The 19,155-nt window shown below is 39.8% G+C and overlaps 1 long non-coding RNA gene across 1 annotated transcript in view; it reads right to left on the bottom strand.

Moving 5' to 3' along the window:
• The window catches only part of LOC135103696 (uncharacterized), a 25,174-nt gene extending 11,836 nt beyond the window's left edge, over nt 1-13,338 (bottom strand). Inside the window, exon 1 of the long non-coding RNA XR_010270166.1 lies at nt 12,605-13,338. This is a non-coding gene — a long non-coding RNA (uncharacterized LOC135103696). The remainder of the gene's footprint in view (nt 1-12,604) is intronic.
• Nucleotides 13,339-19,155: the final 5,817 nt, after the last annotated feature.

Raw genomic sequence — 19,155 nt, 5'->3', positions numbered from 1 at the left:
TTAATTACAAATCAACATTATTGTATAGTATCATATGAGAGAGAGAGAGAGAGAGGAGAGAGAGAGAGAGAGAGAGAGAGAGAGAGAGAGAATGATTATGGGATAGTATACCAAGAAAAATCAGCCATCAAGCCATCATTTACTTGATACAGAGTTTGTTTCCTCTCTTTCATCTACATGTACATGTATATGTACGTACATGCATATGTATATGTGGACATGATCTTGTCCATCTGTATGTCCGCCCCAAAGACAGTTTCCTACCGCACACAGAAGTCCAGTCAAGTTGAAAAACACTGTATGATCTGATCTGTGTGTATGGTTTACCATCTAGATTCTAGATCCTGGTGGCATGGCACAACACCACTCTTTTGTGATCACAGATATGGTGGGAGGCCTGGAAGCAATAACAAAAAAACAGGAAATAAGGAGCGGTACACCAGTGTTGTGCCAAATCTCTCCCAGGTCCAAATTTTTCCCGGTTGAGGTTTTATTGACAAATCACTATTACTTCATTGTATGTGGATATGTTAGGATAGTAATGGAGCAAGTAAACAAGAGCGGTGAGTGATAACAGAGCACCAAAACTTTCTCCCTGTGCAAGTATCACGTCCTACCACCATGTTATGTATTTTACGCATTATCAGCATCGTTATGGAGCTTTACTAACAAAATTACTAATGCTCCATTGTCTATGGAATATTTTAAGATAGGAATGCAGCAAGTAAACAAGAGTAGTGAATGATAACAGAGCACCAAAAAAGATTTTTTTGTATATGCATATCGCTTTGTATATGTCAAGTCCTATCACCATGTTTTATGTTTAAAATGTAGCCACACTGGCAGGTCTTCATTAGTTCTCAGATTATTTGTTTTACTGATCACAGCCATCATCGTAGGGTCGAGGAAAGGCAGTTCTCTCTCTCTCTCTCTGACATTTATTGATGAGGTAGGCATGACCGTAAGAACTGCGAACAACTTGTTCGCAGTTCTTGATTTCAATTTCTTATAAAATAACATTATACACTGATATTGCCATAAACATGCTATCAACCTGGCACTATGACACTCAGTTTTTACTACAAAATTAAAGTATTTACCTCGGTCACCTTCCTGCCCGTCTTTGAGCGCGACTTGGCCATGAGTGACGCCCGCAGGCAACAAGTGGGTTAACCACAAGTGAGCATCGGCTTTGGTGCTTTATATAGCATTTAGTACTGATACACATATTACATGTCTTCAGGCAAGTAGAAAACTAGTGAATATTTCACTTATGATTACCGAGGAATAATGATGTGAGGTACATACGCTTTACGTACAGTAACATAAAATGTTCCACAGACAATGGAATATTAGTAATTTGTCAATAAAATTCCATACTGATGTTGACAATACGTAAAATTCATAAATATAAAGCATGGTGGTTAGACTTGATATATGGAAAAGGGAGAAGATTTTGGTGCTCTGTTATCACTCACTACCCTTGTTTACTTGCCCCATTCTTATCCTAACATATCCAAAGCAATAGTAATTTGTCAATAAAACCACAAAAAAGCAGTTGATAATACATAACGATGCTGTCACCTCGATATGGTGCGCATGCGCAGTGGCGCCATCCGGGAGAGATTTAGCACGACACCGGTGTTTTCCTATATTTTCATTGCTCAGCTGGTAATGTTTTCAGCGTAAGGTGGGTAGGGGCGACAGCGGACCAATAGCACATTGGCTTCACTTTCGTGATGTCATGCCGACTCCTCCCATTATACTTCCATGGTGTTGGGCCGCTCTTCGTGAAGGAGCGCCATTAGTTCTTTTCTCTGCCGCTCGACCTCTTCATGCGCTGCTCGAGGAGCCTCCTTGTGACTGTTAATAAAGGAAGAGTGGTTTCCAGGCAGGAAGGGATAAGAGGTTATTCGATAATCTGACCGACAGTCATATGGAGGATACTGGGGCAAAGGAGGGAGGGGGAAAACCCTCAGATCTTATAGTTCCTATGACAAGGATTGTTGTTGTAAGGGTCGCGAAGATCTAGTGATCCTTATGACCTCTTGTGAAGTTCTAGAAGGTCAGTGTGTCCACCAGTCAAAAGAAAAACTTTAAAGATGAGCCCCCAAAATCTTTCAAGATCTAGTAAAATCTTTCAAGGTAGAGAAATATTGACTTTCTTGTGGATCCTCAGCTCCATTGCAGGGTTGATTTTACCGTGATCCGTTTCAGATCACTAATCTGGCCGTGCGACCCATGTTTTTTTTACATCTTGAACTAGATCTACCTTGATCTAAGTGATACGGATCATGATTTGGGTGATCTGGTTCCGGAGGTGGGTTATAGCAGACAACACTTGCTGAAGCTGCTGGCAGCGGTCATATTAGCGGCTGAACAGCCTCTACTGCGGACTTATCTAGGGGATTACACAGTAAGAAAACGGTTGATATATCCGAGGAACAAAGTAAATGGTAATGAATCGTTGCAGAATGTTGTTGTGGTGGTGGCATAACAGGAATAAGGGAGATATTACAAGCCACACCAAGCCTTGGTTTATGGCTTCTGATTAAAATTATGTGACCATTACTGCGTCTCCCAACAACTACATGTGATGAGGCAAACGAAGATAATACTTGTTCAGTTGAAAATAATATATTTCTTTGGAAGAGAGCATGGATAGACCCCTCTGTGTTGGCCCAGAGAGAGAGAGAGAGAGAGAGAGAGAGAGAGAGAGAGAGAGTATTATTTTCGATTATATATAATTATTTTTATAGCTATGTAAAATGACAAATTTTGTTGTTGTTAAATTAAATGTTACTAGAATTTAATTATTGTTACTGTTTTTGTTAGTCTAAGATCTAATTTTCAATCTGTAGAACACCACCTCTCCTCTTCTAAACCTCATCTTCTTTTCCTCACTGAAACTCAGGTGTCTGAGGCAACTGACAGTAGCCCCTTTTCTGTTCCCTCCTACTTTCTCTATCCTCATTTTCGATCCAAAGCTGGATGCTGCGTTTATGTGCGCAATGACTTAACCTGCTCTCGTGCCCACGCTCTTGAATCTTCCGAGTTTTCCACCATCTGGCTACGACTACAGAGTCATTCTCATACTAAATTTATCTGTGCTGTATACCTCTCTCCTAACTCCTCTGACTATAAGAAATTCTTTGACTACTTAACTTCCAAAGTGGAGCACATTCTGACCCTCTTCCCTTTTGCAGAGATCTCCATTCTTGGAGACTTCAATGTTCACCACCAGCTTTGGCTTTCCTCTCCCTTCACTGACCATCCTGGTGAACTAGCCTACAACTTTGCTATCCTCCATGACCTAGAGCAATTGGTGCAACACCCTACTCGTATTCCTGATCGTCTTGGAGATACGCCCAACATTCTTGACCTTTTCCTGACCTCTAATCCTTCTGCTTATGCTGTCACCCTTTCTTCTCCGTTGGGCTCCTCTGATCACAATCTCATATCTTTATCTTGTCCTATCACTCCAATCCCTCCTCAGGATCCCCCTAAGCGAAGGTGCCTCTGGCGTTTTGCCTCTGCTAGTTGGGGGGACCTGAGGAGGTATTTTGCTGATTTTCCTTGGAATGACTACTGCTACCGTGTCAGAGACCTGTCTTTGTGTGCTGAGCGCATAACAGAGGTGATAGTGTCTGGCATGGAGGCGTACATTCCTCACTTTTTCTCGTCCTAAACCTTCTAAACCTTGGTTTAACACAGCTTGTTCTCGTGCTATACATGATAGAGAGGTGGCCCACAAAAGGTACTTAAGCCTTCCATCACCAGAATCTCATGCACTTTATATTTCTGCCCGGAACCATGCCAAGTCTGTTCTCCAACTAGCCAAAAACTCCTTCATTAACAGAAAATGTCAAAACCTTTCAAGATCTAACTCCCCTCGTGATTTCTGGCATCCAGCCAAAAATATCTCCAATAACTTTGCTTCTTCTTCTTTCCCTCCTCTACTTCAACCAGATGGCACCACTGCTATCACATCTATTTCTAAAGCTGAACTCTTTGCTCAAACCTTTGCTGAAAACTCTACCTTGGACGATTCTGGGCTTGTTCCTCCCTCTCCTCCACCCTCTGACTACTTCATGCCACGTATTATGTAGCCGCACCGGCTGGGCATCAATTGGCTCTCAGGTGATCTGTTTTACTGATCACACCCATCATCGTAGGATCGAGGAAAGGTATTTCTCTCTCTGACATTTATTGATAAGGTAGGCATGACCGTAAGAACTGCAAACAAGTTCTCGGTCTCAATTTCTTACAAAATAACATTATACACTGATATTAAACACTTTCAACATATTACAATATTCATTAACAATACATGCAATTGACTTAGCACTATGACAATCAGTTTTTACTACAAAATTAAAGTATTTACCTCGGTCACCATCCTGCCCGTCTTTGTCTGAGCGCGACTTGGCCGTGAGTGATGCCCGCAGGCGACTAGCAGGTTAACCTCACACTACTAACAAGTGAGCATCGGCTTCGGTGCTTAATATAGCATTAAATACTGATACTTACACATATTACACGTTTTCATGCAAATAGAAAACTATTAAACATTTCACTTATAAATGCCGAGGAATAATGCCGTGAGGTACATACGCTTTACATACAGTAACATGGCTCCCCTAAATTGTGTAACAATTTACCTTAAATTAACATTAGTATGTACCTTAAAACTAGGATTAGCACATAATATGTTTTGTTACATTGGCTCCTTGGCGGGGGTGCTCCGGTCTATTATTATGCATTACCTTCTAACAGCAATACTAGACTATGTATTGGCCTCTCTATGATGGTCCTGTTTGCCCTTATGTGTCTTCCCTGGTTGTCGAGATTACAGTCTGAAACCAGGACCTTAACCTTTCTTACTAGGCCATCATGATCATGAGATACTTCTGTTACTCTTCCCAGTTTCCACTGGTTCCTTGCTAAATTCTGATCTTTGATAATAACTATGTCATTTACACTGAGATTCCTCTTCGGTGTTGTCCACTTATTTCTAAGTTGTAGGAATTGCACATACTCCTTTTTCCACCTGGACCAGAACTGGTTGGCCAGGTATTGTGCTCTGCGCCATCTCTTTATGCAGTACAGGTCCTTCTTAATGAAAATGCTTGGAGGAGGCAGTACTACCTTTGTTTTCATAGTTAACAAATTACTGGGTGTCAACGGTGTAAGACTTTCTGGGGAGTTAAGATGGTCCACAGTTAGGGGACGACCATTAACTATATTTTCTGCTTCAACTAGGAAGGTTCTCAGATCTTGGTCATCTAACTGGGTACCATGCTGATCAAGCAACACAGAGAGTACATTTCTCACTGTGCATATCTGCCTCTCCCAAACACCTCCCATGTGACTGGAATTGGGTACATTCATGTTAAAAACAATCCAGTCACACTGATCTTTCATGAGTTCTTGTCTGACTTTATTGTTATTTAATTCTTTCAAGCATTTCTCATACTCTGATTTGGCTCCCACAAAGTTAGTTCCTTGGTCACATCTCAACTGTCTTACGGGCCCTCTTCGTCCTACAAAGCGACGGTATGCACTTAGGAAGGAACTTGTATCCATGCTGTTGGCTGTCTCTATGTGCACAGCTCTACATGCCATGCAAGTAAAGAGCACTCCATATCTTTTAAGCTCTTTACGCCCCTCTTTGATATAGAAAGGGCCAAAGAAATCTACTGCTGAGTATGTAAAAGGAGGTGATGGTTCTAGTTTGTCAATAGGCAGGTCTGCCATCTTCTGTCCCTGTGTTGTACTTCTAACTTTACGACAGATAATGCACTTTGAAATGTGCCTTGATACTAGGGATGATCCTCCTACTATCCAGTATCCACATGACCTGATTTCATTTAAAGTTATGCCCCTGCCTTGATGATTTGTCCTTTTGTGATGGTGGCATATTATCAGCTGGGTTATGTGAGATGTTTTGGGGAGGATGACTGGATGTTTGGATTCATCTGTCAAATTAGAAAGCCTCAATCTTCCTCCTACTCTCATGATACCATTTTTGTCAATGTAGGGATCTAACTTATAGAGGGAACTGGTCTTGTCTATCACTTTTGTTCCCTTGCCATTGTCTCCTTTAATTAAAGAATTATGGTTAGCAGATGATTCCAGTACATCTATCTCCTTCTGGAATGCCTTTGCTTGCAGTTGTTTTATAATTACATTTTCAGCTTCTGACACTTGTGCTACATTTACTGGCTCATATGTGTTTCCCTTTACTTTAGTAGTGCCATCACCTTTTCCTCTGAAGCTGTTCAGAAGCTTGAGGCATACAGCAACTGCCCTCTTTGCTTTAAACCAATCTGAAAAATACTCAAGTCTTTCTAGTATATCTGTGGGCTGTTGTGTACCTACAGCATGGCATACAACTTTCTTCACTTCTGGATCATTCTCATTTATGACCTTGTACTGGGAATGGCTATCCATTTTGCTATGTTGCCAAAGGAATTCTGGGCCATTCCACCAGATCTTGCTATTACACAATTCATCTGCTGTCATGCCTCTAGATGCATGATCTGCTGGGTTATACTGTGTCTCTACAAATTTCCACTGATCTGGTGAAGTGTGATCTCTTATTGTTTCTACTCTATTTGCAACATATACATGGAATCTCTTTGCTTCATTTGCAATGTAACCAAGGACTACTTTGCTGTCTGTCCAAAATACTTCTTCCACATTATTATACTCAAGTTCTCCCTTTAAGAGTTTATGGATTCTAACTGACACCACTGCTGCTGCTAGTTCTAGTCTGGGAATTGTTATGTTTTTTAGAGGTGTGACACGTGACTTTGCCATTACTAATGCACAATGAATTTGGCCAGTCTTGCTAATTAATCTAATATATGAGCACTGGCCATATCCCTCTTGACAGGCATCTGAAAAGTGATGGAGTTCAACCTTTTCTACTTCCCCAAAGTCATCAGGTTTGTAGCCTCTAGGTACCTTTAACTGATCTAGTTTGTGCAGCTCATCCTTCCATTTTATCCATTTAGGTTTGACATAATCTGGCACCTCATCATCCCATTCAACTGCATTCTTACATAATTCTTGTAAAATTTGCTTTCCAGTCAGTATGAGAGGTGACACTAGACCTAATGGATCATATATAGAGCTCACTGTTGACAGAATGCCTCTCCTGGTGAGTGGCTTGTCTTTCAGCTTTATTCTAAATTGAAATGTGTCAGATTCTATGCACCACTCAACTCCCAAAGTTCTTTCTATAGGCAGTGTGTCTTCATTCTTACTAAAATCCAAACTTTTAATTCCATCTGCTCTCTCATGAGGAGAAATTGCAGCTAATACATCTTTGTTGTTTGACAAGAACTTATGAAGGTTAAAACCTCCCTTGTAACATAATTCTTTGCTCTGCTGAATAAGAGCGACAGCTTCATCCATTGTAGCTACTGACTTCAAACCATCATCAACATAAAAGTTGTTTCTTACAAACTTGGCTGCATCAGATCCACACCCGTAGTCATCTGCAGCTTTCTTAAGAGCAAAGTTAGCTACACTTGGAGATGATGTAGCTCCAAACAGGTGAGCTGTCATCCTGTATTCAGCTATCTCATTATTAAGGTCACCATTTTCCCACCAAAGGAATCTTAACATGTCTCTGTGTTCTGGGTTGACCTTCACTTGATGGTACATTACTTCTATATCACATACAAGTGCAATGCTTTCTTGCCTAAACCTACACAACACTCCAATAAGTTTGTTGGTAAGGTCTGGGCCTTGTAACAGGTGACTGTTTAATGACTGGTTCCTGTAGTTTGCACTACAGTCAAAGACAACTCTCAACTTCTTTGGCTTTCTCGGATGATAGACTCCATGATGTGGAATGTACCAGACCTTACCATCATTCCTAACTAAATCCTTTGTCGGTACAACCTCTGCATAACCTTTTGTAATCATATCATCCATGAACACTTTGTAATCACCTTTGTGTTGATTATCCTTCTCAAGTTTAGCTCTTAACTTCTTGAGTCTCTGCTCTGCTAATAGTTTGTTGTTTGGAAGCTTGACGTTACCATCTTTAAGAGGAAGGGGCAACTCATAATGGCCATCCTTCAGCTGATGTACTCCTTCTTTCATCTTACTCATAAACCTTTTATCTTCATATGATAATGGAGTGTCAGCTGACTTTCTATCACTGAAGCCAAGTTCAAACATATCTCTCACTTGAGAAGGATTAATCATCTCTTTGGTTTTAGTAGGAAACACTAAGAAATTAACCCTCTTTTCTTCATTGATTTCTACTTCCTGTGTCACTGTTCTGTAGACTACCACTGTATCCTCCAATGGACTTGAATGGGGTGAGATTCTACCTGAGGTTCACTAAATATTTGTCCATCTACTTCATTTGTCATCAATTCATTATCTCTATTGCAAGAAGAAGGTTCCTGTGGGTCATGGAATGTAACATATTTGTGAGGCATGGCATTGTCACTTTGTTGATTTGCAATTGCTTGTGCTTTCATTTCATTTTGTGACTCTATGTATTGTTTAAGATAACTTTGCTTCTCTACACTTTCATCATTACCTGGAAGCATTTTTACTTCTTCTTCAACTAAGCTAAGAGCATTAAGTTCTGCACTAGCAACTGCTAAATCTCTCTCTTTCTTTTTCTTTGCAAACATTGCCTGGTCTCTAGCTAACCTAGCTTCTGCCTCTGCTAAACTATCATGATATTCCATTTCCTTTCTAAGTCTGGCTACCTTTGCTGCTGCTTCTTGCTTTCTTTGTGCTGCTGATGAACGTGATGAAGTAGATGAGACTCTAGAATGCCTAGACCGTTTGCTAGAACAAATTGATCCTCTGTCATTCTTTAACTCCTTTCTTTTACATTCTATACTTTCTAATATTTCATGGTGAACTCGTTGATTGTGTTCCAGCTCTTCATTTAGCTCCTCTGACTTTTCTGGCTTTAGTTCCATCAGTTTTGTTTATTCCACATAATACTGATGAAATGCCTCTATTACTTCACTTGACATGGGCTCTAATTCAAAGGGGCTAATTACAATTTTTAATCCTTTCTTAATTTTGCTGGTAACACTGCTCCATTTACGCTTACAGGACTCTGCTCTTCCTTTGGTTACACTGACTTGATATTCTCTTCCTTTATCGGTTGGCACTCGCTCCCTGACACTAACTTCTTCAATACAAGTTTGATCCCTGTCCACTTGCTCACCCTCACCTTCCCTAAGGCCATCTACGGCATTAATTTCCCCAGTATCAGACATAATTATCTAACAACTTAATTGTGTCAATACTGAGACACTGAAAGAGCAATTAAAATTACCACTCTTAATACTAGCTAATTGTGGGTAATTTTCACTTAGGCTACTCAATTCAGTGCACATACATACTATTATACTTTCTTGCCTGTGACCATGGGTTCTACAAAATGGTGGCGAGGCACAGTGGGTAGAAGGGAGTGGTTGTTGTCAAGGGTAGAGCTGACCCCGGGGCCTCAGAGGTCAACCTTTAGGCTTATGTCAGCGTCCCCTCGTCCTGTGACTCACTCTTGCTGCGGTTTCACATGGAGCCAATTTCTTGCTTGTAGGCCGAGTTCTTACTGTAGCCGCACCGGCTGGGCAGCAATTGGCTCTCAGGTGATCTGTTTTACTGATCACACCCATCATCGTAGGGTCGAGGAAAGGCATTTCTCTCTCTGACATTTATTGATGAGGTAGGCATGACCGTAAGAACTGCAAACAAGTTCTCGGTCTCAATTTCTTACAAAATAACATTATACACTGATATTAAACACTTTCAACATATTACAATATTCATTAACAATACATGCAATTGACTTAGCACTATGACAATCAGTTTTTACTACAAAATTAAAGTATTTACCTCGGTCACCATCCTGCCCGTCTTTGTCTGAGCGCGACTTGGCCGTGAGTGATGCCCGCAGGCGACTAGCAGGTTAACCCCACACTACTAACAAGTGAGCATCGGCTTCGGTGCTTAATATAGCATTAAATACTGATACTTACACATATTACACGTTTTCATGCAAATAGAAAACTATTGAACATTTCACTTATAAATGCCGAGTAATAATGCCGTGAGGTACATACGCTTTACATACAGTAACATATTAAAATTCTTCGTAATGATGTTTTCCATGCCCTCGCTGGTCTAAACCCTCGGAAGGCTTATGGACCTGATGGGGTCCCTCCTATTGTTCTCAGAAACTGTGCCTCCGTGCTTGCACCTTGCCTAGTCAAACTCTTTCACCTCTGTCTGTCAACATCTACCTTTCCTTCTTGCTGGAAGTTTGCCTACATTCAACCTGTTCCTAAAAAGGGTGACCGCTCTAATCCCTCAAACTACCGTCCTATTGCTTTAATTTCCTGCTTATCTAAAGTTTTTTAATCTATCCTCAACAGGAAGATTCTTAAACATCTATCACTTCACAACCTTCTATCTGATCGCCAGTATGGGTTTCGTCAAGGCCGCTCTACTGGTGATCTTCTGGCTTTCCTTACTGAGTCTTGGTCATCCTCTTTTAGAGACTTTGGTGAAACTTTTGCTGTTGCCTTGGACATATCAAAAGCTTTTGATAGAGTCTGGCACAAAGCTTTGATTTCAAAACTACCCTCCTACGGTTTCTATCCTTCTCTCTGTAACTTCATCTCAAGTTTCCTTTCTGACCGTTCTATTGCTGCTGTGGTAGACGGTCACTGTTCTTCTCCTAAATCTATTAACAGTGGTGTTCCTCAGGGTTCTGTCCTGTCACCCACTCTCTTCTTATTATTCATTAATGATCTTCTAAACCAAACTTCTTGTCCTATCCACTCCTATGCTGATGATACCACCCTGCACTTTTCCACGTCTTTTCATAGACGTCCAACCCTTCAAGAGGTAAACATATCACGCAGGGAAGCCACAGAACGCCTGACTTCTGATCTTTCTAAAATTTCTGATTGGGGCAGAGCAAACTTGGTATTGTTCAATGCCTCAAAAACTCAATTCCTCCATCTATCAACTCGACACAATCTTCCAGACAACTATCCCCTCTTCTTCAATGACACTCAACTGTCCCCCTCTTCTACACTGAACATCCTCGGTCTGTCCTTTACTTATAATCTGAACTGGAAACTTCACATCTCATCTCTAGCTAAAACAGCTTCTATGAAGTTAGGTGTTCTGAGACGTCTCCGCCAGTTTTTCTCACCCCCCCAGCTGCTAACTCTGTACAAGGGCCTTATCCGTCCATGTATGGAGTATGCTCCACATGTCTGGGGGTGTTCCACTCATACTGCTCTTCTAGACAGGGTGGAATCAAAAGCTTTTCGTCTCATCAACTCCTCTCCTCTAACTGACTGTCTTCAACCCCTCTCTCACCGCCGCAATGTTGCATATCTAGTTGTCTTCTACCGCTATTTTCATGCCAACTGCTCTTCTGATCTTGCTAACTGCATGCCTCCCCTCCTTCCGCGGCCTCGCTGCACAAGACTTTCTTCTTTCTCTCACCCCTATTCTGTCCACCTCTCTAACGCAAGAGTTAACCAGTATTCTCAATCATTCATCCCTTTCTCTGGTAAACTCTGGAACTCCCTGCCTTCTTCTGTATTTCCACCTTCCTATGACTTGAATTCCTTCAAGAGGGAGGTTTCAAGACACTTATCCACCAATTTTTGACCACTGCTTTGACCCTTTTATGGGACTGGCATTTCAGTGGGCATCTTTTTTTTATTAGATTTTTGTTGCCCTTGGCCAGTATCCTTCCTACATAAAAAAAAAAAAATGGTGTCAATAGTGTCAGCACGCAGGCCAGGCTATATATATATATATATATATATATATATATATATATATATATATATATATATATATATATATATATATATATATATATATATATATATATTTTTTTTTTTTTTTTTTTTTTTTTTTCATTTTACCATTCTGTACTTCACCATAGCGAGTACTTTCAGCATGTGTGTGTGAAGAGAGCTTTGCGTGAAACGTTGACAACATTCATAACCAGGCACGGAATCCAGTCTCGTGATGCCCGGGTAGACATATGGCTGGGATTCGGGGGTGGCCTTTTCGGTACAAGTTTAGTGCCCTCTAAGGGGTATGATGTTCCCTTGTGGCAGACGATAATTACAAATCCTATCACTGGATTAAGAGAAATACAAATACTGACACTTTTATGATTTTTAATAAATAATGGAATAATCCGAAATAATAATAATAAAAAGAAAGCAATTCAAAAATACAAAATAAATGGTAGCGTATTCTTCAATTACATAAAAACTACGATGGAGATATTTTCGCGACTACTGAGTTGTGGGGGAGACCAGAGAATAAATAAATAAATAACAAATATATATCCAAAAAGTATGTATATACCTGAGGACAGTCTCACACGGTGATCTCGAACCAGGTGGTTTCACTAGTCCCGTGGAGAAAACCAACAAAAAAAAGAACGAAAAAATGCGAATATCTATCCACTCAGAAAACAGTTTATCATCAGGAATATCTGAGGAGAATCCGAGAGGGTCTGAGGAGAATCCGAGAGAGACTGCTTTAGTAAAATTATTGTTAAATAAACACTTACTTAATATTACAGGAATGGAGGGGGAGACTATCAGACTGCATGCTCACCTGAGGAGAATCCGAGAGAGACTGGCTTTGCTTGTGAGGAAATCGGCGGGAAACTAAGGATAAAGGTTTCCAATGGGGAAATTTATTAAGTTATAATTTTGTTTTTAGTGGGGGGGGGGGCGACTAGGTTGTGAGTTCAGGGATGAAAAATATGAATAATTAAGTTACTGTTTACTTTATAGTTGTTACTTTAAGAAGTTTAATTCAATGGACTTTTGAAATCAATTGGGGAATTAGTCAAAGTCTGGTATCTCTTCCCGGCTTGCGTAGCAACAGGGGTGACAGGGCAGCGAAGCAAAGAAGACTTATCAGATTCGTCAACCTCATTGGCGCGGCGTAATTATCTGGGATTTGTTTGGGCTGGTTTAAGACCTTACCATTATAGAATTAATTTTATCATATTAAGGGCTCCCCATTCTCTGGGATTAGGTGAAAAATTCGCCTCTATAACCTGGCCAAGCAGGAGAAATTACGTTTATTCACGGGGTAAATTTGTTATAGAAGTGGTCAACACAGTGACGCTGAGAGGGGGGGGGGAAAGCAAGGACAAAAGGACACTGAGGAGAGGAGGGGAAGGGGAGGGGTTAGTCACATGGTACTGAGATTCTGGTCACCCCCGCACACTACATGGGCCCTAGCCTAGGAAAAAAAGTAGAAATATACATAATTAATTTCTCAGCACTACACAAGTTCCTCAGAAAATGTACAGTAGGCTGTAGTCTTCGTTGACACTTTCATAGAGCTCAATGGCGAGCATCAACAGTCTGCCACTTGTGACAGCTGGGCAGCGACATGCTTGTGTTGTTTTTATTTTGATCAGTAATGGCCGCGAGAGTTCTATTTCCCCCAAACGAATCCAGATCAGATTCAGGTCCAAATCAATTATCTAGAGCTGATCAGTGTTGTAAATAGAAGAGGCCTCAAGACTAGAAGTTAAGTCTTTGGCTGCTCCTCAGTGTGTTGTGTTGATGTGTTGATGGAAACTTCTTGAATTTTGAGGGGGGATAGACAGTGAGGTGAAGGAAGAAGTAATTTAGAGGAAGGTAATAGAGAGGATGAAGAGTTGAAAGAAATTAGAGGTATTTGCCTCAAATACCACTGAAGATTTATTCCTTGTTTTTTTCATCGTATATTTATTTGTTATTTTGTACTAGGTAAGGTTTGTGATCTGTGGGGTTTCATTTATTTATTTTTTTAATGTTAAAGCAAAATGTTTTGGGATCTGTATGGTGTATTTAGATCTTTTATTTTTGTTTTCCCATTTTTTGTTCTGCTTTTTGCATTCTGCTATTATAACTTGCTGTATGGATTTGTGGGTTATATATCTAGAGTAGTTCCATCCAGTTCTGAAAGCTGTTTTGTAATAATTGCTTCCTCCAACATTGTAGTTCTTTTATTTTATGGTTATATTTAGGCTTTTGTGTTGATTTGTATTTTTTGTTGGGATTTGTGTCTTCATTGTAGAGGTTATTGATGCAAGCCATTCTTTAAATGAGTCTTCTAGTGTTTTTTGGGTCACATATGGTTTTGTGTTGATGGTGCTGGTTTTTTGTTGTTTCTTTACGAAATTCTTCCCAACTTGTTTTACTTAGTATGTGCATGGGAGGTGTGGGTATTCTTATTGGGTGATATGTAATTTTTGTAATTACAGGTATGTGATCAGATAGGGTTGTGGAACCAGGTTGGATTTGTAGGTTATGATATGTTTTGTTATTTGAGAGTATTATGTCATGAGTGGAGGTGTTTTGTGCAAAGAATGTGGGGAAGTTTAGGCCATCATTTCTTATCTTATTGTTATTTATAAGCATCATTAATGCTTTTCCAATATTGTTGCCCTGTTTCTTGTCTAGGGCGGGGTGGTGGGCGTTCATATCACCGATGATGTAAGTTGGAAGTGCTATTGTGTGGAACTCGGTGATAGGGAAATAGTCTGCAAGGTGGGAGGTAAATGGTGGCTATATTTATGGGATCAGTGCTGGTTTCTATGGTGATTTGTATTATCTTAGTGTCGTAATCATCTTTTATTGTGTTTCAGGTTGTGTTTTATGAGAATGGCAGTTCCCTCATGCTGCTCGTCACTGTAATTTATAAGGTAAGTGGAGTGGCTATGTATTATGATGTTTTCGTGTGTCTTTATTTAATGGCTATTGAGTAGTATTATTTCTGGATTGATTTCCTTATAGATATTGCTGAGAGTGGTTCTGTTACTTTTCCAGTTATGTACATTGTGTTGTATGTTGTATTGTGCGTCTGTGTTCTCCATGTTTGAGTAGTGTTGTTTTGTTATATGAATGTGATGAGAGTGAGTGTGTTGTGGTTTAATTAGTTGTTTGCTTTGTGATTAATTTGCTACCTTTGCTAGGAGATGGAGTTCTTTCTTGTTGCAAGCCATTGCGTATTTTCCTGAATGCTGCATCATCTGTGATTTTCCAGGCATCCTGCAATTCTATTTCGTTATTTATTATGTAGCTGTATGCTTCATTGTCAGAATGAACTGGTGAATATCTTTCAATACCCTCTTTTAGTTGTCTCAAGTAAAGATGTCCTTTGGGCCATCCTATGCTTTTTTTTTTCTTTTTTTTTTTTCTTTTTTCAGTGGTTTTTATTTATTTATTTATCTTTATTTATTTATTAATTTATTTATTATTATTATTATTATTATTATTATTATTATTATTATTATTATTATTATTATTATTATTTATTTATTTTATTTATTTATTTATTTTTTTTCAAATGGTGGTGGCGCTTTTTTTTGTAAGATCTTGTGTTTCGACATCAACTTCTTCCATTTCTTCTTCCTCCTCTTCCTACTCTTTATGCTGGACTCGTGCTGATGTCTGAATCGGGTTTTTGCCAAGCTGATAAAATCTTTGGAGGGAGGGTTCTTCGGGAGATTTACTGTGGGTAGTTTGTTGAGTTTAAATGTTTTGTTGAGTTTACCATTGTAGATGCTAGATTGCACCATATTGTAGATGTGCGTGTGAATGATACAAGTGAGGATGGTTGCAGCAGTGTCTTTCTGGAAAAGGTCAGTTGCTTGTGGAGCCTGAATGTTTGTTGTTTAGACTGCTTGGCTGTGTGTGATGTTACTTTTCTTCTCTTTTCTTTTGTTGTCCTTGATCTCTTCTTTTGGGCACTTATTGGCCAATGTCCCATGAGGCCCCTCACAATTGATGCATTTCTTTGTTGTAGATCTACAGTCCTTTCATATATGGTCTATGCTCCTGCACTCAGAGCAGATCTGGTACTCTTTGCATCGGGGGCATGTTGTTGGATGGTCTTCTAATTTGTAGCATCGCATGCATGTCAGGAAGGTGATGAATTCATCGACCTTTATGTTATTTGGAGGGATGCTCATGTGAAATTGCTGCAAGCAGGCCCTTTTTTGTCACTAGCTTGGCTGTGTTGGTTTGATTAAAGCCGATCTTCATAAGTTTTGTTTGGGGGTATCTTATAGATATTATCTATGCCTTAGTGGATCCATTCATTCTCATTGATTACTTTTTCCTCTATTTCTTTTTAATTTCTTGAGATCATGTAGTCATCTACGTTGAACAGGAGTGTGGTTCTTTTGGCTCTTAGTTTGGTTTGAATCCTTGGTCTTTTAAACTTGCATGGCAGAGTCCTTGGAAGATCTTCTCAACATTGTTGTCAGTCCTGGTTAGTACAATAAATCCATCATGTAGTAGAATGATCCTGGTAACATAGATGAGGCTCTCGTAGAGGGTTCTTAGCAGCCTTTGTTTGGTGATGAGTCCAGGGTCTTGGTGTTTTATCTTAGATTATGTGAACAGTTAGAAAAAAAGGGAAGGAGCCTGCCTAGGCAGAACAGTTTAGTGTCCTAGCTGCTCACAGCCGTCGCAGACACCCTGCTCTGCACCCTAACTCTGTCCGAGTTTTGCCTGACCCAGCCAGTGGGCTTAAAGCAGCCTTCTAAAACCCCTCATTGCACAAGGCTTGGGGTTCACCTTCACCACACAGGTGGGACACTAAGGGCGAAGACAGGAAGTATGTAGTAGTAGTAGAGGAGGAACCGCAAATGGACGGGCTCTCACCAAGTGGGAGAGGCCCGGTACACAAATACAGCGGCAGCTGGGACTTCACAAATAGTATTTCCTATGCCAGGTAAGTATGCTGTTTACAGTGAAGTGGGGGAAGGCGAGAGGCTCACTTGAAAGAAGGGCACTTAGAACGCAGAACACCAGAAAATATAATTTCTCCACAGCAGCTGGGAAAAGTGGTCTGAATTTGCTCAAGTGTCAGTTGATGAGCAAGTCTATTTATTGATTATTTATACATATTTCACTGGGTACTTGCGTGTAATCAAGTTGAGTATAAGAACATGGTAATTAAAGAAAATGGATATTTACTAGGGTAACTACAGAATATTTACAAAGTTCACTACAGATGGAACCGTTGGCATGCTGCTGGTGGCACTTGAGGTGTGGTGACCTCACACTACAGTATATATTGTATTGTCAAGGAAGAAAAGAAGAAGAAAGAAGACAAAATAAGGAAGAAGAAAGAAGAGAAGTAGATAGAATAAGTAAGAAGGAAGATATGGAGAAGATGGATTAAGTAGAGAGAAAAACAAGCCGGTCTCCTCCTGAAAGGTAATTTACACTTCCTACCAGATGTTCAGGACTAGGGAATCGGAGAGCGCAAACATAAGGACATAAAAAAAAAAAAAAGGGATTAGCACTTGATATGGAGAGAGATGAGAAAACAAGAAACATGGCAGTTGGACCTACACATTACAAACAGGAAGAAAGCCATAAAACCACCTGGGAAGGCAGCCTGGATCAAAACGTTAATGATGTAGGGGACAAGGAAGAGAAAGTGATAGAAAGTGAAAGTAATCCGGTAAGGAGGCATGAGGCACCAGAAGGAAGAGGTCAACCTATAGAAAATACCAATGCCCACTTAAGCTCTGCCTCCAATTTGCCCCTATATCCTGACTGGCGTTTTGTATCAAGCACCACGCCTGTGGGCGGATCATATGCATAAATAAACAGCGTGAATGGTAGATATGTAAAATGTTATGAAAATAAAGATAATTTCCTGAGGGAAATAGGTAGTCCCAAGCAAATGTATATGAATAGAGTGACAGAGAATTAGTCAGTAACAGACAGTAACATACACAGAGGCAGAGGTCCCAGGGTTGCTTACCAGAGAGGGGTTGGGATGGACGGAATAACTTAAAAGTAAGTGGAATTTGAAAGCATAATGGAGTCTATAAATCAACTATCTTATTAAGAAAAGGAGTAGGATGCTTATTTGATGTTTTATGTTTGTATGGTGTATGAAGATTTACTTAATTATGGAATATTTATGGTAATTGCTGGAATGCTGATATGTGTTTTCTAACTGAATATTAATTGCACCGATTGAATATTAGTTTTGTTTATGAATTTGATATTGTCTTTATTCTTGCACAATGACTGCGTTCATCAATGATTATGTTGAAGAGGTATAAAGTGACATCAAATAACTTTCAATGCCTTGAAGATGAATGCAAGTGAGAAATTTTGACTTGTAAGAAATGTAAAAAAATAGTAGTTATTAATTAAAATATGAAAATGTTTGTGGGTATTCCAGTAGCCTTTACAAGTATATACCAAATCCATGCAGTATCCTGGACCACGACAGAGGCGTGGGCCACGAGCATCAAAGATTACAGCAGCATCTACAGGGTTGGTATTAACCCCCCTCCCCCCCAAAAAAAAAAATGCATAAATTGTTTTTTCTTTAGGTTTAAAAAAATACATATAAGAATTTTGTTTATATTATATTGATAAATAAAGTTCTATATATATACAGACATCTCCCTACTTGATGCAACAGCTTTCCTACCTGTATTTCTAACAAAGGTGATACCTGTCATCTTTTTTTTTTTCATGGCAGCTGTCATTGGCTAGAGCTGCCTTTGATGTGAATCTTGGGCCTGCCTCCTTCCTCTTCCCTTCACATCCCCATATCCATCCTTCTCCCCATGTTTCTCATACCTCCTTCATACATACACACACATATACATACGTACGTACATACAAACAGAGAGAGAGAGAGAGAGAGAGAGAGAGAGAGAGAAAGGTGGTGGTGGTTTAGATGGAGAAAATAGGGAAGGGGTATGAAAAATGTAGAAACAAGAAGGGATGGGTCTGGGGAGACAGACATGGAGTGGGGTTGAGAAAGATGTGATTTAGTTGACACGTCATGACTTCTGGCCTATGATATTTACCTACTAAGATCCCTTGAGTTGACATGTGACTTTAGCTAAAAATAAGGGCAGGAAGGCTGCTTTATCAGGTAGGGAGTCATCTGTACATATACATAAAAAAATGTATAAGTAATCAGGCCTGACCAGTTCATTTCCTGCACAGCACAAATCAACACAAGCTTTGTCCAACCAAAGCAACCTGTATCTACATGACCTAAACAAGTCCTTCAGATAACACTTCAAACCTTTTGCTTCACTCTAGATTACTTTTTAATTGCTTATTT

This window comes from Scylla paramamosain, chromosome 9, assembly GCF_035594125.1.
Source record: "Scylla paramamosain isolate STU-SP2022 chromosome 9, ASM3559412v1, whole genome shotgun sequence".
In the NCBI taxonomy this organism is placed as follows: domain Eukaryota; kingdom Metazoa; phylum Arthropoda; class Malacostraca; order Decapoda; family Portunidae; genus Scylla; species Scylla paramamosain.
The sequence above is the reverse complement of the archived record's forward strand: the minus strand, read 5'-3'. Positions and strand labels throughout refer to the sequence as shown.